Source organism: Vidua macroura, chromosome 2, assembly GCF_024509145.1.
Source record: "Vidua macroura isolate BioBank_ID:100142 chromosome 2, ASM2450914v1, whole genome shotgun sequence".
NCBI lineage: Eukaryota > Metazoa > Chordata > Aves > Passeriformes > Viduidae > Vidua > Vidua macroura.
The window spans coordinates 106751051-106771189 of NC_071572.1; the positions used below are offsets into that span (position 1 = coordinate 106751051).

The window sequence follows — 20139 nt, forward strand, 5'->3', positions numbered from 1 at the left end:
TTTTTAATGTCAAGTAGCCATTGGCAGGAAGTTCTTCGAGAAGTACTCCTGCCTGTGGAATGTGCTCCCAACCTGGTCTGGTGGAGTCGGCTCGCTGGGCGGGCTCTGCGCCAGGCCTATCTTATTTCTTTGCCTATGGAGATGAGGAATGGCTCAGTGCATCTCCTGTTCTCCTTTGCCCTGGTAGAAGAGCAGGTTAATGTGAGTTTATAATCACTGCACCAAGATTTTTCCACTTGAGCCATGTGGGAAGATAAATGAAATATATGTGAAAGAAAAAATAGCATGCGTGCCTTAGTATGGAAGGGCTTTTTTCCTGAAAGAATTTAATTGAATGTTTTGCATGAAATGAAAGCAAAAGATGTTTCCTCACACAGACCAGTTTAAAAGTATGGCAAGTTAAATTTAGATAAGTGCTATTTTCTTTCAGCTTTGTGAAACACTCTACAGCCAGACATGGAAAGTTTCCTTCCTGCTGGGAGAGATTTGTCAAACCACTAAAACCATCACCAAGTGCTTTAAGCTTAAATCACCATCTCCAGGATTCACAGCTGAACAGGCTGTAACAGGGCCCACTTTGCCCCAGGGGAAGGTGTTTGGTGCGTTTTTCTTAGCTGTGCTGTTCGTTGATCAGTTGTTGAAGCAAAATGTTCAGGATCAAAAGCAGTTTTGAGGAGGATGGATTTTGTCTGGAGTGCTACATGGCAACTGCATGCCAAAGCTGGAGCGGTGAACTGTTGGAATATAAATACAGTCACAACTTTGGGCTGGAAAAGCTCTGTTCTCCAACTGCTGCGACATGTCTGAGGGTTTGTTGGCAAGTGCTCAACAGCCAACCGAGGTGACTCTGGTTATAGAAGGATACGAGGAAGGAAGAGGGGAGATAAATTTCATCTTAAGCAACTAAGACTTGTTAGTTCAGTGTGGAACCAATTTCTAACAGTACATCAATATCATGTCACATTTTGCTCAGGTGAGACACTGCTTGGCCTTACAGAATGAGGGAGTTCAGCTTGCCATGGCTGCTTTGGACAGGATAGAAAAAAAAAATTAGTTACTTCCCTTTCCTAAACACATTTTAACCCTTTCCCTGCCAGTCTGGATTCTGGAGAGCTTTAGGAATATGGTTTAGGAGGAGAAAGAAGAGGAATGAGATGTTATAAGTAAGGAAAAAAAAAGTTATTTGTTTCTGGGAAAGGTGAGGAAGTAAATCAGAAGTAGAATTAGGGAACTTGAGAATACTAATTGCTGTAGTTCTTGTCTATCTAGTAAAAATGAGGACTCTACAAGCAAAAGTAAGAGATAATGGAGGTGATAAACCTGAGCAGAAACCTGACATTTCAAAGTCAAATGAAGATTCACTGGTTTCAGTAGATACTGGGTAATATTTTTAAGTGTAGGACAAAAGAAAAAAGGTTTAGGAAATTGAGAACTTGAGGAAATTCAAGGTAGAAGAAAATATATAGGTCACACCTAAAGAGAGATCTTTTGGTAAGTCTTTTTTGAAGACTGGCAACAAAAAGAGGAAGTTTCTGTTCTAATGAGAAAGAGTTGCTACCCAGAGTCAGGCAATTCTTGTGACATCTGAGAGGAAAAGTACTGAAGGAATAAGTGCAAGCTGACAAATAATGTTGAAGTAAACACACTAATTGGAGTCATGTTACTGAAAGCAGTTATGTGAAGGACTGGTGTTACCTGGGATCAGGCATCCACTGTATTGAGTAGGAAATGCTGGGAACTTACGCAAACAGTGCTTTGTTAGTCATTTTTAAACTGGGACGATTAAGCTGATGTTAGGACAGTGTGGGTTTTGTCTCACCTGTGTTATTAAGGTTTAACTCTTGAGTGGAAGTGGCGGGAAAGCCCTAAATGTATCCAGCAAATAGAAACAGGAATTCTGGAGAACTCCTGTCAGGCGAGGAGCAGAAGCAGGCACTTGTGGGATGTGATTCATTTGACCTCCTTTTGACATGTTCTGTAGGAGGAGTTCAGTCCAAGAGCCGAGTTCTTCCCATGGGCTGTAAAGGGAGACCAACATGACCTGTTCAGATACAGACACCTACACTGTAAACATCTTCATTTGGTCAAGTGAATCCTGGCTTGGCATCCACATCTAAGAATGGGAAGAGAAGGTTGCTCTGTTATTATGGCTTGTGGTTAAGTGTCAGATGCCCTCCATCCTACCTGAGTAAAGACTCAACACCTTTCCAAAATGGAAGTTGGCATTCCAGGGCCTCCAGAGGTCTGCCCAGGTAGGGCCAGCAATTCATGCTGAGGCATTGTGAGGGCACGGCCCTTGTGCCATCTCTGTGTGGGCAGCAGGAGCCAACCCATGGTGACTCCTTGCTCCTCTGGTGTTGGTGCCCATGGACACCAGGGGTGGATCCCAGCTCTGGAGGCACAGTCCTGGCGAGACGTGAGTGCACGTGGGCAGTTCCTCCAGCTCTGGAGCAGGGGGAGACTCCCAAGAGCTGGAAGCAGAGGCTTGTTAAGTGTCCCCCGTAGCAGTGACTGATTTACAGGTGAGCGTGTGCGGATGTGACAGCTGGTCACACGACGAGCTCCATGGGGACGCTGTTACTGAGAGCAGGGGGTCTGTGCTGGTGACAGCCCTGGTGCTTACCTGTAAATCACCCCGTGCGTGCTTGGTGGGCCATGGGCAGCAAATGTTTTATTGAACCTGGTTCCTGGGTGGAATTGGAGCGTTGCCCTGTGTTGTTGAATAGGGTCACATAAAGCACAAAAACTCGGGTTTTGTTGTTACTAAGTCAGTAGTTTTGGACTATAAGTAATATGCAGGTGTTACCATTGTGTTGTTTCTATTATATCCATACAAATGTATGAATTGGTTTTATTGCTTCATGGCTTTGAGATTTTTGTTTATGCTGTAAAACTCCCAAATAAATAGACACATGTATCTGTATTTAATTGGAAAACTCTGGGGTTTTTTTCTCTTGAATTTTTTTGGTGGTTTATTTGGAATACCAGCATATTATATGGTGGCTGCAGTATTCTTTCCATGGGTATGCCATATACTTGATGTCTCTGGAAGAGATTTTTAATTTTTTAAAATTTTTTAAGAACAAAACAGAAAAGCATTACTATTTCATCATTGTGAAATGTGTCCAAGTTAAATTTTGTGGAAGGTTTTGATAGAGACGTTAATAAACCCCTCATTTTAATTTGATTTTAAGTTGTATTAAAATTTAAGTCACTGAACTAATCCTTTTTTAAGAAAAAGAGGAGTGTCACTTTTAGTGTTATGACTATTATGAAATATTTTATTCAAGTATATTTTAAAAAGTAGCCTTATTGAGAATGTCTTCATTTTTATTGCAGAAAAATGTAAACAAAACATATCATTCTCATTATTGCACCTATTTTCTTAAAGTGCTCATTGTCTCTGTGCAGGCTCATTTTATAATGTATGCATCTGGTAATGAAAATAATAATTAAATTCTTTCACAATGAAACAGTGATTGGGGGGAGGGCGGGGGGCGGAGAAAGCTCAGGCAATAGTAGCAGCTGAATTCATACCCAGCAAAGCTATAGCTAATTGACTAGTAAGGCTGATTCTTCACCTTTAATGTATTTTAAAGCCTAAAGTTATATTTTTAAAGAGATGGTTCTCACTTTTTTTCCCCTAATTGGCACTTCATATTTGGAAATACCACTTTCCTTCTTTCCCTCCTTTTATTCTTCCAGTATTTTTTTCCCTGTATTGTGCTCCCCAGCTCTCCACACGTCTTCTCCATGTCCTCATGCGTGTTTTCTGATCTTCAGCCATTGAGGAATTACTCTTGTACTGGGGCTCTGAGACCCAGGCACTGACTTTGAAGGGCTTGAAGAAGATGCTACTGGAGAGGTCTGAGAGAATGTGCCTCTGTTGATCTACAAATCGCACAGGGTTATGAGGCAGGCTGTATAACCAAACCCTAGCAAAGTCTCTCAGTTCTGGGAAGGACAAGGATGTCATCTGGAGCTGAGTAGCAAAACCAAGCTGACGTGGATTAAGATACAGCTATTTGGGTGAGTGCGTGCATGCTGATGGAAACGTAGGAAATAATGTAGCATAGCTGACCAAAAGTGTCTGGCTGATACACTTTTTTGGTTCTTAATCTCTTTGCTTTTCATTGTATTATTGCTAATTTTATTTGTTTGGGATGATGTGCTCTCTTAATGTTTTTTATCTGTGTTTTTTTTTTGTTTTTTTTTTTTTTTTTTTGTTGCTTTTTTTCTGAATCTTTGCCTTTTTCCTTTTAAATCTGGGTTGGGTGCTTTTTGATGTGTTTTTTGTTTCTTTTTAATTTTTTTTTTTCTTTATTTATGCCTTATCCCTAAACAGTGTTTACTTTGCTGTATATCCTCCGTGTCTCTTTCATGGCATATTCAAAGACATTTACTCTTCAGTCAGGTCTGGAAAATGATAGAAGCAACATCAAATGTTTTGAGAGCTTAGGACAAACTTCTGACAATGCCCAAGCTCAGTGTAGCCCTGGATGTCTGTGTTCATGTTGTCGTGCAGGCACAGAATAATGCTGAAATAGTCTCACAGCCTTGGACTGTGTAATGATTCCTCTTGTGTAACACAGGGAGGGAAAATGAGGTGGGAAAGATGTCAGCCTTGGCTGGTCTGTGGGATTCAGCTTGGGGGGAGCTGTAGTACCAAGGCTCATCCTTTTCAGAATGCCTTTCACTCATATCTGAGGTCTGGGGTGGCCTGAATCCATATCAAATATGATTTTTGGGAACACCAGTCTGATCAATTATGAGCGCTGCACGTTTGGTATAGTGTCAGTGTTTCCTACTTGAGATTAATCACTGTTACATCTTCATGAAATGGATGTACAACCTACTTTATTAAAAAAGGCAAATGGTGTACAATATTAAAGATCTAGAAAGTGCACTAAAATGATGGCATTCAATAATAAGATTTACCTTGTGTGAGCAAAAAGCAAAGTGACTGTATTTGAAGCTGCTGCTCCATCATTAACTTAGAAACTAGTTTTGGTTTTCCTGGAACTTGTATAAGTGCTCTGTTTCAGCTACCACCTGCAGTAATTCATTCTGCCACCCTTAGCATTTGGTACTTCTGCAGAACTGATCTATTTAATGTGTTTTCAATCAGTGCTTTGAAAATCTGTTATTTCAGAATGTCTTCTTTCTTGATGAGAATTCAATCTGGATCCTTTAACCTCTTCATTACAGACATCTGAGGTCACTCTCACCCTTTTTTGTGTTTTCTTGATGTTTCATTCTTCTTTAGACCTTAAAGGAGAACCAGTAATTTTTCCTGTTTGCCCTCAACAGCTGTATCCATCCCTTTTTTTTTTAATGTAGTGTGGATTATTTAAAATATACTCCCCCTATTACCTTCTCCTAGAGGAAGTTTTTTCTGTAAACTTGTGGGGGGAAAAAAAAGAAAAATTTGGTGATGAAAAGCCGAGTTTGTCATGGCAAAAGTCTTGAGTTTCTTCGGGGGTTTTGCAACTGTATGTGCCTATTGCAAAAGTTTTGTTTTGCGTGACAAAACTTGATGGCGAACTGTAAATCTGCTGTTTGGTTTCTGCTGTTCTCGTTGGCTGTTATGAGAGAAAGGAGTAGCCCAGGTGCTCAGCTGTACTAGTGGCTGCTCTGGAGGAGGGACTGGCAGATCCCAGGCCTCACCTCTTACCTGCCAGCCTCCATGGCAAGCAGCTTCACCATCTGGCATAGCTTCCCTCTCAAGGGAACAACTGCCAAGAGCACTTTCTTTCTTAAATGAATCCTATTTTCAGGGTAGAAGACTGTCTACTCAGTGTTTTTGTTTACACCCACAGAACTAGAGTTAAGATGTCTTACATCTGACAAAAGGGACATATTTTACAGGGACATTATTGACTTCAGCAAGTTGTAATCATTGCTTGTTAAACTCTTAATTTTTTTAAAAAGAGATTGTGGGGATGTTTTGTGCTATACGTTTTTTGGCAACAAACTGGGTGTGGAGAGAGCAAGAACAGAGAAGCAAATCTTGTTTTCATGTGGGTTCGTACATTTTTATGAATAATTGGTCAAGTTAATTGAAGTATGCATTTATTTCAACTCTGATGGTTTTGTTTGTTTTCTTCTTCCACACCACTAATTCTCAGGTTTCTAGGACAGGTCATGTTTTTGCAGGACATTCATACAATTTATCTTCAAAATAAAACCATACCGGCAAAGGGTTTCACTACTTTAAAATAATATATTCTAGTCCAGTACCTTTGTTCCAAAGAGCACATATCAATGAGCCTACATTGCTGTTGAATTGATGCTGCTTCTCAGTTGCACTCCTTGATCTCATGGTGTAGCTAAGGAATGGGAAGAGATTCATGTTTCTGAGGATGGTTGGTTGGTGTCTCTGAGATCTACTTATTCTTCTGTCAGTCATGGTCATTGATCTGCCTTTGAATTTGTGGACTCAAATTGGCAAATTTTGGGTTTGTCCCATCACCATCTGTTGTCCCCACTGCCCGTGATGGACTAGTGTTGAGGCTGGTTGGTTGATTCATGAGATTAACCTGCTCTTGCTGTATTTTTAGTGTTTAAACTTTCTGCTGATAAATGGAAAAACTGTGGCTAGAGGCTTACCTGATCATTGTTTAAGAATTCTAGCCCTTACAATCCAGAAAAGTTTGTTAGTATGGCAAATATAACTTGGTGCTCGTACTTGTATGTGGTGACAAAGAAACATCTGTTTGAAGAGCTTGCAGTGACCTAGTTTAAATGGTCTGAACAGCACTAAAACCAGTTCTACAGTATCGGGATTTTTTTTTCTTTCTCATTTTGAAAGAATTGAAGATAAATGTCTTGCACGTTAAGGAGATGAGCTGTAATAAAGCATATATGGATGATATGGCAGGAGTCCAAGAGCATTAGTATGCATGCCCTGTTGGAGTTGTGGCAGCTAGCAGTCACTCTCAACTTAGAGCTAAATGTTACTCAGGGAGCATGGAGAGCATTCCTCTGTGAGCTGGGCCTGTTTTGGAAGAAACTCACCCCAGTTCAAGACATTTCTTGCCTGGTTTGGTGTAAAACATGTTGGTTTGGAGAACTAGTGTCCAGCTTTTCCAGGGAGCTGCATTGGTGGTAGAGGGTCAGGACTGCAGATGATGGTGTGTGTAGAGGTGTGAATAACTGGGGTAGGGTGTGTAAATGGTGCGTTGTAACAGAAACGTGTGGGCAACACACAGTTGTCCTGACACTGGGCTGGTAGTGCTAGCAGACATGGAGCAAAAGTCACATTTATTAACAGCCATATGGAGATACACAAGCACCATCACTACGCGTGCTAATTTCCGCCGTGTTTTTTGATAGAGCAGAGGCTGCAGGCCCTTATGAAACATAGCGGTGGGAAATCAGATGTGAGGGTTATTCCCTGAGCCCTTTCCTGCTTCCTTCCTATATCTAATTAGCCATTGGGGAGGACAGTAAGGAGTGGGCAGCTGGCCAGATGAGTTGTTGCAGTGGATTGGATCTGGCCAGCAGGCTGCAGCTCGGGCATTCTGGTTTGGGTTGCAAAAAAAAAAAAGGTTTATATGAATTTGTATGATTCGAGCTTGCCTTGAAAGACATCAGTTAGATGTTGATGGTTGTTATGTTGAAAGACCAGGCTATTCTTGTGTTCTTAAGTAGCAGGCTTTTGAAAGGTCTTAGTAGTTTCTTTTCCATGATTATCTATTTATTCCTTTTGCTTGGGGCAGGAGTAATCTTTACTGCTTCTCTGCATTATTATATGCTTCTTGCAAGTGTTCAGGCTTTTACTTTATTATCCTTTGGAGACTCTTTCACAGAGAAATGAACCTTGATGTCAGGTGGTAGTGAGCATGAATATTCCACTGCCAAAATGTTCCTGCTGTGGACTTCATACATACAAGAGAATGAAGGGAAGGAAATTTTCCATGAGGTTCTTCCCATATACATTTCTTTTCTGTTCTTTGGATGCCAATTGTCAGTGTGACAAATGAGAGGAGAAGGCTGCCTCATGAGCATGGGAGATCCTTTGGGTGATGTGGGGGATACACAACATAGAACTATCTGTGTAGGTGAACCATATGTACAGTTGTTTTTCTTGGTCATCTTATGCTTTTGGAGAGTACTATAATGTTTATTTTGCTCTTGTGAGCAAATGAACTGGGTCCTTTTATTTTTTTCTGTGGACAGTAATTTGTTGTTGATGCTTTGTTTGATGTTTGTTAGTACCAACACATAAACATAGCAAGGAGGAAAGGTTTAGAGTTTTGCCAATTCTCTCCCTATTATGGCTGATCCATTAACCAACAGAAAATTAAGACAACCTCTAGGAGGACATTTGATATTTATCTGTAAAACTATTTTATAAATTATGTAAGTTATATTTAGAGTAGTAACATTCCATCTTCATCTTTTTCCAATTAGTATTCAGTTTGCCTTCTCCCAGCGCTGCATTTCTTCTTGTCCGTGGTTTCTCAAATGCTTCAGTTGTACGTCAGGAAAGATGAAACAGTGGAACAATGCTGGTTTTTTATGATTATATACATTATGTACATTTCTAATAACTCAAACCATTTTTGTGATGTTCATGAAAGTTTGGAAAGCTGACAAATTAATCTTAAGTGCCTTTTTGTTTTTGTTTGAGGTAAATAATTGTTCTCCCAGTATTGTAATTTGGTAAATCTGTGTTTTTATGTAGATTCATACCTCTTGAAGAATGTGTTTTATGTCCGTGTTTGGCACAGACATACCGTTAATCATCCGTAAATGAAAATAATTGAAAAGTGACAGGGGTTTTGTAAATGTTTTGAAATCTCTGGGTGCATTTTAAAAAGTTGTGAAAGCTTCATATTTCTGATTCTTTAAATCAGCCAGCCTGGGGGTGGTGGTGGTTGTAACAACTATACTATTGGCAAAATACTAAGAATTAGACAAACTTGAATGAACCATTGCACACCTTGAGAGACTCGACTTGCGTTTTGTGGTATTCACTAAAAGGAAACCTAATGTGTCTTCTGAAAAAGCAGAACAATTTTAGTGTGCTCTCTGCTTTCCTAAGCCAGTAGTTTGGCAAGACCTGCTGTAGTTAGAAAAATTGCTGAGAGTATGGAACTGTTGTGTATTAGTTTTATAGAGGCATTGTGTTTGGGCCGAGGGGTTATGTTTGCTACAAGACAGATCAGGGGCTTTGTTTCTAAAAGGATCCATCTAGTGTTTCTGAGAAAGGGAGAGCAGTTCAGGATGATTGCCTGGAGCTTTCTTTCCGTTACTTTTTGTTATTTCTATTGTTAGGTATTTTAAAACTATTGGTTCCTAAGTAAATGAAGAAGTGGTCCTTACTTAAGCTTATGGCTTGACTAGGAACAGGATAAATCTCACTTTCCTCTACTTAAGTTTCTATTAACTTTAATGTGAGATTTGATACCACTTTTGTGTTCTACGCTAAGAAGTAGTCAAGAGGTCTGAATCTTACAAAGGTATTAGAGATTCATAACCATTTGGATTTCTAAGGCTAAGAAAAAAGAGCCTAATACATTGCAAATGTACATGTGTGCAGTAAAGTGGGAATCTCTGGATTGAGTTTAATACAAAACACCTGTAATTCTATATTGAGACTGTTGTAAGGTGAAATAACAAAATAGCAAGAGAACATTGTGGTGGGTGGGTTTCTGACACTCTTGCCAGCTGGAGATTCAGGGAGTCTGAGCCACTGCACGACCTAGGAATTAATGAAGCCTGTTTTGGAGAAGCAAGTGCTGTTGGCAGCTGAGTACGTAAATACACTTAACCAGGAATCGCTGCTGACTGCTGTTGGCTTCAGCTATTTTGCTGGACATGTGGAAACAGTATTACAGTGTGTTCATTGCTGGAACCCTACAAGTGTAATTCACTCTTCTGTTGGGCTTCTCTGGTTGTCAGCTTCTCAGTGGCCTGGAGTACCAGGATGAAGTGTGCATGTCTAACATAGATGCACACTTGTGGAAGTACAGTGTATACAAAACATGCCTGCCTGACAGACACTTCCATCTTTTCAATTTTCATGGCTAGCTGTATTTTCTGTAATCAGTATGCTGCTTCTTGCTTTGTACTGAGATTTGCACAGACAAAACAAAGAGTATTTAAACAAGAGTATTTGAAGGTGAACTTTGGCAATGTAGCCCTTCAGTGATGATGCAGAAACTGATATATATGTTAAAAAAAACAACAAAAACCCCCCAAACATACTGTAGTCTTCATTTCCTAGGCTTGTGATGTTTCTTTATCAGTCAGCTGCTGATAAAATACTAATAATATTTAATACAGCACCGTCAGAAGTGTAAATAAAATAAGTGCTTCTTTATATTACCCCCTTCAATCCCACATCCTTAATTATAAGAAGGAGGAAGTGATACAGAAGCTTAAGGAGTTTTGTTGGGGTGATGAAAGAGGATGTCTGAGGAATAGGGAATTGTGTTTAATTTTATGAAATATAATATAAACAAACTTCTGGATTTTTTAAAATATTGCAAATTATTGTTGAATGTAGGTAGCTCCCCACCCTTACCCCCCTTTTAAGTGCAAATTTAGAAAATGTTGTGTCTGGCAGAACAGGGGAAGGAGCTCAAGGACCTGACTGTGTACTGGATGCCTTCAAAGGCTAAGAGTGGGAGGTGTAGCTTAGACGTTGAGATTGCAGGAGTTGAAACTGAATTTATATCATGTTTATACCTTCCAGATATGGGTGGGTGCAGAGATGGAGATGAAATTAGAGCCTATGGTATTAAAGGTAGCCAAGTAGAATTATTAACAGGTAACTGATTAAGGCAACTTTAAAGGATGTTTTTTCACTATTTAAAGATGTTTCCAGACATCACTTTGCTCTGAAATCCACTTTAAAAAAAATCTGTGCTCTGCAGACAGCCAAAAAGCTGTGCTTGTGAATGTTAAAAATGACCTTGAGCAGAAGAACTCAAAGGTTGTTGGTGGCTTTGTGCTGAATAAAATAAACTGGCACAGCAATGAGAAAAACCTGCATTAAAGTTCAGGGTCCTGATTCAGCAAAATACAGTCTTAAACACTGATACAGTCCTTATTCTTCTGCAAATGCTCATGTAATCCACATCAGGACACAGGTTAAATATTAGAATAAAATGTATTTGTGAGTGTATGTAGCACGAAGTGTTGATAATGTCCTTAATCACCTCAGTATATGAGATGATTGAAGCAGGAAATGAACATCCCAAAACTGAATGGTGTTGTCTGGGTGTGTCATCAGGCTTGTTTTTTTGAGATCCACTTTTTGAAAAGATGTGCCAAGTTTGGGAGTTACTGTTTTTGAAAAAACATCTGCAGAAGATTGCTGTGGAATTTGAGAGTCAGTGGGAGACCTAAATTAAACACTGGACAAGTTGTGGAAGATGCCTGGGTGTTAGTTGAGATCTCAGCAGAACAAGGTTACTTCATTTGTACCATAGGATCATAGAATGGCCTGAGCTGGAAGGGACCCCAAAGATAATCTGGTTCCAACCCCTTGCCATGAGCCAGGGACACCTTCCACTAGACCAGGTTGCTCAGAGCCCCATCCAGCCTGGCCTTGAACAATCTAGGGATGTGGTATCCAGAACTTCTCAGGGAAATCTGTTCCAGTGCCTCACCATCCTCAACGGTAAAGAATTTCTTCCTAATATTCTGTCTAAATGTATTTTCTGTCAGTTTGAAGCCATTCATCTTGTCCTATCACTCCAAACCCTTGTAAATAATCTCTCTCTATCTTTACTGTGGGCTCCCTTCAGGTTCTGGAAGGTCGCAATTAGGTCACCCGAAAGCCTTCTCTGTTCCAGGCTGAACAATCCCAATTCTCAGTCTTTCCTCGTAGCAGAGCTGTTCTAACCCTCTGATCACCTTGGTGGCCTCTTGTGGACTGGCTCCAACAGCTCCATGTCCTTCCTGTGCTGGGATCCTAGAGCTGGATGCAGCTTTGTATGTGCCTTTTCCGTCCAAAGGCTTCTTGAGCTCTGTCAGGTTTGGTGCTGTGACCACTTCCCTGGGGAGCCTGTTCCAGAGCCCAGCCACCCTCTGGGTGAAAAACCCTTTCCTAACATCCAACTTAAACCTCCCCTGACACAGTCACAATTTCAGGCCATTTGCTCAGGTCCTGTCACTGGTCACCAGAGGGAAGAGATCCATGTCTGCCTCTCTACTTCCCCTTGTGAGGATATTGAAGACCAAAATGAGGTCTCCCCTCAGTCTTTTCTTCTCCAGGCTGAACAGACCAAGTGCTCTCAGCCAGTCCCCATGTGGCTTCCCCTCCAGACCCTTTACCATCCTTGTGGCCCTCCTGTAGGTACTTTCCAAATGGAGAATATGGAAAGGATCACAGTATTTGATGACTTTAATATACATTATTCAGTACTTCTTGCCTTTACCTGTTACTGTCAGGTAGTAATTACAATATTAATTTATTTTATACTAGTATAAGTCAGTTATTGCATACTAGTGTAAGAAGGCCAGTTATATTGAGCATACTTAAAACTAACACACTAGTGATAAAGCTTCTTACAAATCAGATATACCTAATGTTTTATAGTAGTGTTAATTTTCATTTTTCTGGTAGACCAGGGACATCTTTGGGTGCTGCTGGGAAGTTAGGCCAGAAATGTTGAGATACGTGGTCAGTCACAAAATGATTTTTCAACTGTTTCTACAAATGCCGATGGGATGTATGGTTCCAGGAGAATGGTTTTGTCAGTAGCGTCCTTAGCAGATATTTTTTATATAATAATGGTGTCCAACTGGAAAGAGAATATCTTATATTAACTTCTGCCATCTTTATCCCTTCTTTTTTTCTGCTGCACCCGAGGTACACTGTGTACAAAAGAAGTCTTAGGTTTAAAGAATATGAATGTTGTGTATTCAGAATCAATGGCTAGAAACTGGCAGAATTAAGATTGAGTGGGAAACCTGTATTTGGGTGGTCTGTAAAATGCTTATCCTGTCCATGCATAGATGGAGCTTGTGTGTACTCCTGTGAGTATCCCTGTGGTAGGAGCAGGCCAGGAACAGCCTTACTCTCTGCAGCTTGCCATGCATGAGAAATTGTAGCCACAAAGATCACTTTCATCGGATGGTAGAAACAAGTGACTGTCCAGCTCCACAGATGTGACATTGTCATGGTGGCTGTGGTTTGGGTGGGTGGGCGTGCTGTGTAACTGCACTCACTGTTTCTGTCTGAACCTCCTAGGGATGGCCTGATTTGGAAAGTTTTTACTGAACTGTTGTGGCCCTGGAAGAAAGCTGCTAATTTGTATTTTTGGCTTTTGGCTTCTAGTTCTGGCAGGGCCACACAACGTGTCCCATACTTGGCAGCAATGACTGTGTGGCTTGAAAGCTTTTGTTGCGTCTTTGAGTCACCCTGCTCAGCTGGAACATTGCAATAGGAGTTCTTTGTTGTTGTTTTGGGGGTTTTCACAACACTTGGTGTTTGGAAAAACCATAATATATTTTTGTCTTGTTACAGGTTGGAGAAGCTTAAGAAATCACAGATGTTGCATGGCCATACCATGAAAATTCATTTTAGTGTTTTCTACTAGGTTAACATGTAACATGGGAGCTACTTCTACTGGTCTCTTCTAATCCCTCTTCCTGGTAATTGGGGTGAACTGGGAAGCTTTCTAAGAAGCACAGCATGGAATGCAGTACTGCAATAATTGTGTAATAGACTAAGTGGCTAAACTTTTTCTTTTGTTTTTTTTTTTTAAACCCCCCACAGTTGGCTGCCTGTATGGCATCCTGTCACTGAAAGGCTGCAAAAAGAACACCTTTGTGCAGGAAGATCAGTGAATAACCCATGTGTGGGTCTGGTCAGTGTCCATTTGCCAGGGTCTGCAATGTGTTGGAGAAGACACATGAGGTGTGTGCCACCCCAAGCCTCCTGCTTCCCTGGGGGAAGAGATGCGGTGGCCTCTGTGGAAGAGCAGTCCCTGAGACTGTCATCACGGGGGTTCCTCCGACAGCCAGGTGTTGTGGGAACACCGTGGCCTTCTGTCCAGGTGTAACAAATGCCTTGGAAACCTTAGGCCTATGGAAGAGCATCTATATGGTGCAAGTTCCTCCTCTGCTGATGCAGAAGGCACCGTCACTGATGTTACTGAAAACTAAAATTGTTAAAGCCTTCTAATGAGGAGGGTGTTTTGTGAGAAGAGCTGTGGTTCTTGGGAGTGAGGGAGTGAATCTATTTTAGTGGTAGGTGAAGGGTAGTGTTATAGCAGTTGTGACATAACTGCCGAAGCTGCGTCCTTCTTCAGTAAACTTAAATGTGTTTTGTTACCGTGTAACAGACTACAGTGCCTAGAAAATGACTGTATAAAACCAGACTAAAGGAAGCCTTCCGTGCTCGAGCAGAGAAGAATCACAACACCCTCTGCTGGTACGAGTGACTCCTTCTTTTTCTCCTCAAGGACTTGTCTGGTGCTAGAAACAGTAAAAGATAGTTCTGAAGTGTGATGCTGGCTCCTTTTGATTAAGCTGAGGTTATTTTAACCCATTTGTATTTATTTTTTTTCCCCTTGTAGAAATTGACAGTTTAATCTGACCATTAACATATCACCACTCAAACAGATGGGGGGAACGTGGTGATGCCTTTCTCTCCACATTCGGATATGGGGATCCATGTTGCTTTCTAACTGAGCATTCTCCTACTTGGCAAAATTTTACTGGAGGTGGAGTTGGCGATTCTGTGTGCAAATACACTTCTGAAGGAAGCACCCATCCCTTCAGTGTGCCCATAGCTGCATTTGAATAAAGCTGCTAAATCCATTGGGTAAACTTGTCGTTTTGTGGAGTAACCATGTGTTCCTAGGGCCTTTCCTAGAGGTTATCTCTGCCTCTGTGTCACTCTGTGGGATGATGAGCAGTCACAGGCAGGCTGGGAATTGGTTTGTTTTTGTTTCCCCTGTGTGTACAGTCATGCTCTCCAACTCTTAGTAGGTCCGTCCCATGTTAATCCCCTCTGCTCTGCTTCCTGCTTGGCTCGGGATGACTGAGAAGGAGATCACAGGTTAGGACGAGAAGTGGTCACTTTTTAATTCCTTCTCATAAAACATGTCTGATGCCTACCACAAAAACCGTCTGCATGTTCCTGACCCTCCTCCTCCTCACCTGCCTGGCCTTAGCATGCACAACATGCTGTGATGGGTGCTACTGCTTCCACCTGGAAGAAGCGTCTTTTCTCCCGGGATATTTGTGGGGGGAGCGGAGGCACTGAGCTCCCCTCTGCCTCCGGCGAGCTGGCTCTGTCCCCGCAGGGTGCTGGGGGAATGCTGGGCATTTCCAGCAGCGCGGGAGGCGAGGGGTGGAGCGGGGGAGCCGTCTGGGTGCTGTGCGGGAGCAAGAGCCCGGCTCCGAGGAAATGGTGCCTTACATAATTGGGTTATGAAAGAATTGCTGCGGGTTGAGCCTCCCTCGGTGCGTTCCCAGCGCGGCCGCGGTGCTGCCGCCTGCACGGGAAGGGTTAAGAGGAGACAACATCCTGTCAAAGACCTTGTTTTTAATTTTGCCTCTCACACTGGCACAGATCCGGCTAAGAGCAGCCCAGATTAGTTCGGGAAAACCTTTGAAGAGATTTAAGATGTCCTTCAGCCAGTTTGAAGGTTTTTGTCTTGCAAATCCAGTACAAGGGCGCCTGCAGGCATCTCGACCCTTGCTGTGCTGCTGATGCAGCTCAAGGTCACACTAACCCGCCCTGTGACATTCAACAACACACACACAGAAATTATGCGGTGAAACTGCTTCAGCATTCAGCCAACCAACAACTTCCTCAGTTCCTCACTAAAGGAAGAAGTATATATTTTTTTCTTTTTCTTTTTTTTTTTTTTTTTTTTTTTTTTTTTTAATTTGGCGTCGTAGATTTTTGCTGCAGGAAATAATCCAGGATTTCTGGTGTGTGTGATGACAAGGTCATTTCTTAATTAGAACACATGTAAAGAACAAAGCTAAATGGCTTCAAAACAGCTTTGTAGTTGATGGAGAGGATTTAAATTATTTAAAGAGATAGTCACCCAAGTATGATGGAAACTGAATTCTAAACACATTAACTCTTTCAGTACTCTACGGTTTCCATATGCTACTCAAAAGGAAATGTCAAACTGGATGAGCATTATCGCAACTGCTGTTAAATGAGCATTTTTTACATTATTTATAGTTAGTGTTTTATTATCCTGTCTCTTATCAGAGTTATGACTGTAAGATTTTTTTTCTTATTAAACAGTGGAATACTCACTGTGGAGAGATCAAGAGATAGCTATAGGAAATTGCTTGTTGGAGATCAGTGGTTTAATTTCTGCTCTGTCTCATATTTTGATGAATGTATTAGCATTAATATATGTATGCATGTGTGAGTACATGTATGAAATACAGTGCAAGAATACAGGTATTATTCAGAGCTGCCTCTGGGAGGAATCTGGACTCCTGTCCTCAGTGCTCAGCATGGTTGCAAGGCGTAAGACCATATTAAAGGTGGATTTTGGGATTAGGGAATGAGAAATGAAAGAAGAGAATTGACAAGAAATGGCAATTTCATTTAGTTTGAAATAACTGTGAACTGTCTGGGAAGAGGAGATGCATTTGAATTTTGTTCTTCAAATTTACTTGTCACTTTGAGTCAAAGCACCTAAATACAAAGGTGTTGGTACCACTGTCTCAACCATGCTTTCATGTAGCTGTATCTTAATTATTCATACTTTTAATCCTATCCTCCTATTTTTCTTTTCCTTATTCTTTTTTCTAAGCTGCTTATTCTGTAAACGCCAGGGGCTGGTAAGGTGACCACCCTTCTGTGGTTGCCTTGGGCATGCAGAGCCCCAGGTATCCACGGGTAGCACTCTCCTGTTAAAAGGATTGACCTGATGCACCAGAGGAGAAGCTGGATTTACTGTAGACTGTAGGACCTGCCTTTTGGTGCCAGCACACAGTAACTTTCCAGCTTGTCTGCTGAATAAAACAGTGAGGGCAAAAAACCACTTGTGAGTTGTTCACTAAGGGGAAAAAGGCAAAAGAAGAATCATGGAGTAGAAACTTTGCTTGCAGAGTTTGGGCTCTGTATATGCTTGGAGATGTCACTGCATGATTTGTCTGAGAAGTGAAATGTGTAGAAATTAGTCTTCTCCTGTCATCAAAAGTCTAGTACTTAACTCAGATTTAAGTGTTTCAAGAGTAATTGACATAAAATTTACTGGGGGATTTATTTTTTCTGGTTGTTTTTATTCCTGTTTTGTTGGGGATTTTTTTCCAGGGTAAACCTTATTCAGCTGGAACTTGCAGTGCAGTAAATGTCAGATGGAGTGTGCTTACTAGAAAGAGATTGTGCTGGCTCTGAGGACCTCCTGAGAAAGGAGGAAATTGCATTTTCCAGGATAAAGAGGGAAGATAGGGTGCTGCAACTTCTTTCTTCTTTGGGTTGCTTCTTTTTTCCCTTCCCTGCACCATCTGGCTCAGGCGAGGCTCGTGAGAAGAAAAGGACAGAGAGAAACAGGCTCCACACAAGGAAGGCACGGATAAGACAAAACTGATGTGCTCTGTGGAATCTGTATATTCCTGCCCTTGCCTGGGGTGTGCTGTGCCCTTAATATTATGGGAGACCTAAGCTCACCTGCTAGTAATTTCTAATTTACTGTCCTAATTCATCGATTTGTTATCACTAATTGTACTTCATTTACTTCTGTGTAGTTTCCAGTACCTAAAGGGTTGAAAGGTTGCTGTAATTGGCACCCGCAGCTGCTCTTTCTTTTGACAGGGGATAATTTTGCAGCCTATGCTTTGTGTGACAGCTGCCTAATTGGGCATTCTCCCCTTGTAGCAAGCCTGCCTCCTCCAGCCTCCCTGCTGACAAATGGTGGTGGATTATAGATGAGGACACGCTGACCCGTTCGACCTTGCTGAGGCAGCGGGGAGGGGCCTCCTGCTACTTGAGGGAAGCTTTGGGTCATTTAAAGGACAAGGTCATGAGCCAGGTGGGGAAATGACATGATATCACATGACAATAGCCCGATGACACGGTCAGTATGTCAAGGACAAACTCATCAGTATTGATTAACGCTGCTTTTTTGCTGGTGTCTCTGCAAAGCCACTGATATTTCAAAAATGTTTTGCTAATTTGTCCTAGGTAAAGTGGCAGGCATTATTTTGGGGAGCATTTGTGCAGTGTTTTCTTCTCAATTCGGGTCATGTGCAACAGCAGTGTTGTTAAAACCCTGCCAATGATAATTTCTAGGGCTCATCTTGATGTTTTTGATAAAATGCACATCTGGTTGTACTGGAAGGAAAACGCCAGGAAGGATGCATGACAGGGCAGAACTTGAAGGGGGGAAAAATTCTCTGCTTTGAAATTTCAGTGTTTCACTTTTTACTCCTTGAAAGGCACATATATGAACCTCTATGAAATAACATGTATCCACATATGTACAGCTGAGTGGAAAGTTGGAAAAATCTTTATTTAAGGGGAACCAAAGAGAAAAGTTAAATATAAATTGGATGTTTAAAGAAAAAGTCTTATTTATATCAGTTCAAGGGCAATACAGTTAAGATAATGCCCTACCTATTTTGAGAACTAGAACAGTATCCAACTATGCCAGGCAATAAAAACCTGCTAAGTGGGTTTTTGAAAACGTTGTGAATACAAGTGACAGTGTTTTGAGAGCATCTTCATGTTGCATTTCTATGCTAATAAACTTCAAGGTAAATGAACAGCTTGTTTGACATTTGCTATGTTAGACAATAATAAAATGCTTTCTTCTGGAGTAATTAGACTTGATAGATTGATTATGTTAAGAGGTAAAGATAAATATAATCAGAAAGAGAACTCTCTCGAAGGGAGTTAGTGCTTGTTTTTGAACTTTGCTGCTGTGGTTCTGGTTTAGCCAATGCCGGGTGGTGTGTGTCACACCTGTGTGCACACACACACACACACACACGCACAAACACACGGCATGGTGTGCACGGAGTTTGGGAAACCGGGAGAGCAGCGTTCACCTCTGAGCCAGTTCCCTTCTCCGAGAAATCTGATTTGTTGTGGGAAACTGTTGTGTCTGAGCCTCGTCAGTTCACCAGGATGTAATTTTACTCCCCTGAGGTAAAAAGCCGTCAGTGGTAAAGTGTGATAAATTAGTTCACTCAAGTAGGTGCGCGTGCGTGTGTGTGTGTGTTTAATTCTGACCTTGCTGTGCATGTGTTGAGCTGCTCTCGGTGCCCGAGTCAAGCCCGGTGGAGGTTTAATCCTGTGCCCTTGTACACGTATACTTGATTAGTAGTTGTGGTTATCTCAGCAGAAGACATTCTGCCCTCCTCCTTGTATTGGTCGGGACCCAGGCATTGGGGAGTCAAGTCGAAGGAGAAAGAAAAGAGATTTTGCATTAGTATTCTATGAAAGCCTTACTGTCTGCAGAACAAATTGATTGCTACAGTGTACCTGTGCTTGGCACCACTGCTGTGAAAGAAAGGTATGGTTGTAATCTGTTTTATTGTATTACATATTGTGACACTCCAGGAATGTTTAACATTCGGCGCTTCTATGGCACATGCTAGAAGTCTAAGGAAAGAAAAATACGTGAATGAATGAAAAGTGTGAGGCTGTCGTATCGGGAGCTTTGTTTACTACAGCGAACTAAGTAGCCCCTGCTAATGAGACAAATTTATGTGCCAATGGCAACGTAAGGAGATGATTGACTGAATTCTCTGTATTCTATTCAGTTCCTCACATCAGTGTCAGTAGTTGCTACGTACCTACACAGATAAAATTCTAATTAATGTTTTAAGGGGATTTGGGTTTAGCTTTTTGCAAGATGGTTAATGTGAAATATACTTGAACATGGATGTGTTTGCCTCTTTAAATGAAAATGTGTTGTTTTTTCCTAGTTACTAATCTCCTGTGATGGTCCTACATGTGGTGGGGGGCGGTATGTGAGGGGGTTAGGGGAGGTACAAAAACCTGCAAATCTTAGATGTGCTGCTGTGATAAACAGCACAAGAACAAAGCTGAGGAAAAGTCTTAGAGGATTTGAGTCTTCGTATCTCACACACACTCACCAACCCCCCTTTAGTAATGTGTAAATATGCACTCCTATTTTAATAGGAAATCTAGGGCTCTTTGTTTCCTTAACCCAGCTGTGGACTTTACAT

The 20139-nt window shown here is 41.4% G+C and overlaps 1 protein-coding gene and 1 long non-coding RNA gene across 5 annotated transcripts in view; one reads left to right on the top strand and one right to left on the bottom strand.

Annotated features, from left to right (window-relative positions):
- The window catches only part of NRIP1 (nuclear receptor interacting protein 1), a 74005-nt gene that overhangs the window by 22951 nt on the left and 30915 nt on the right, over positions 1–20139 (top strand). Inside the window, exons 1-3 of one of the 3 annotated variants that reach the window (XR_008435727.1) lie at positions 2352–2416; positions 13739–13879; positions 14307–14472. The exons of 1 other annotated variant lie outside the window; for it this stretch is intronic. The gene's annotated coding sequence lies outside the window, so the exon portion shown is untranslated. Of the gene's footprint in view, positions 1–2351; positions 2417–13738; positions 13880–14306; positions 14473–20139 lie in introns of those variants that run through there. One more of the 3 variants, XM_053970485.1, reaches the window with a different exon arrangement.
- LOC128803472 (uncharacterized) lies at positions 73–2257 on the bottom strand. Of its 2 annotated transcripts, none has more exons than XR_008435729.1 (3): positions 2185–2257; positions 1820–2018; positions 73–180 (listed from the first exon to the last, which is right to left on the bottom strand). It is a non-coding gene; the product is annotated as an uncharacterized LOC128803472 (long non-coding RNA). The 2 variants fall into 2 exon arrangements; XR_008435728.1 differs by lacking the exon at positions 73–180 and adding an exon at positions 350–734.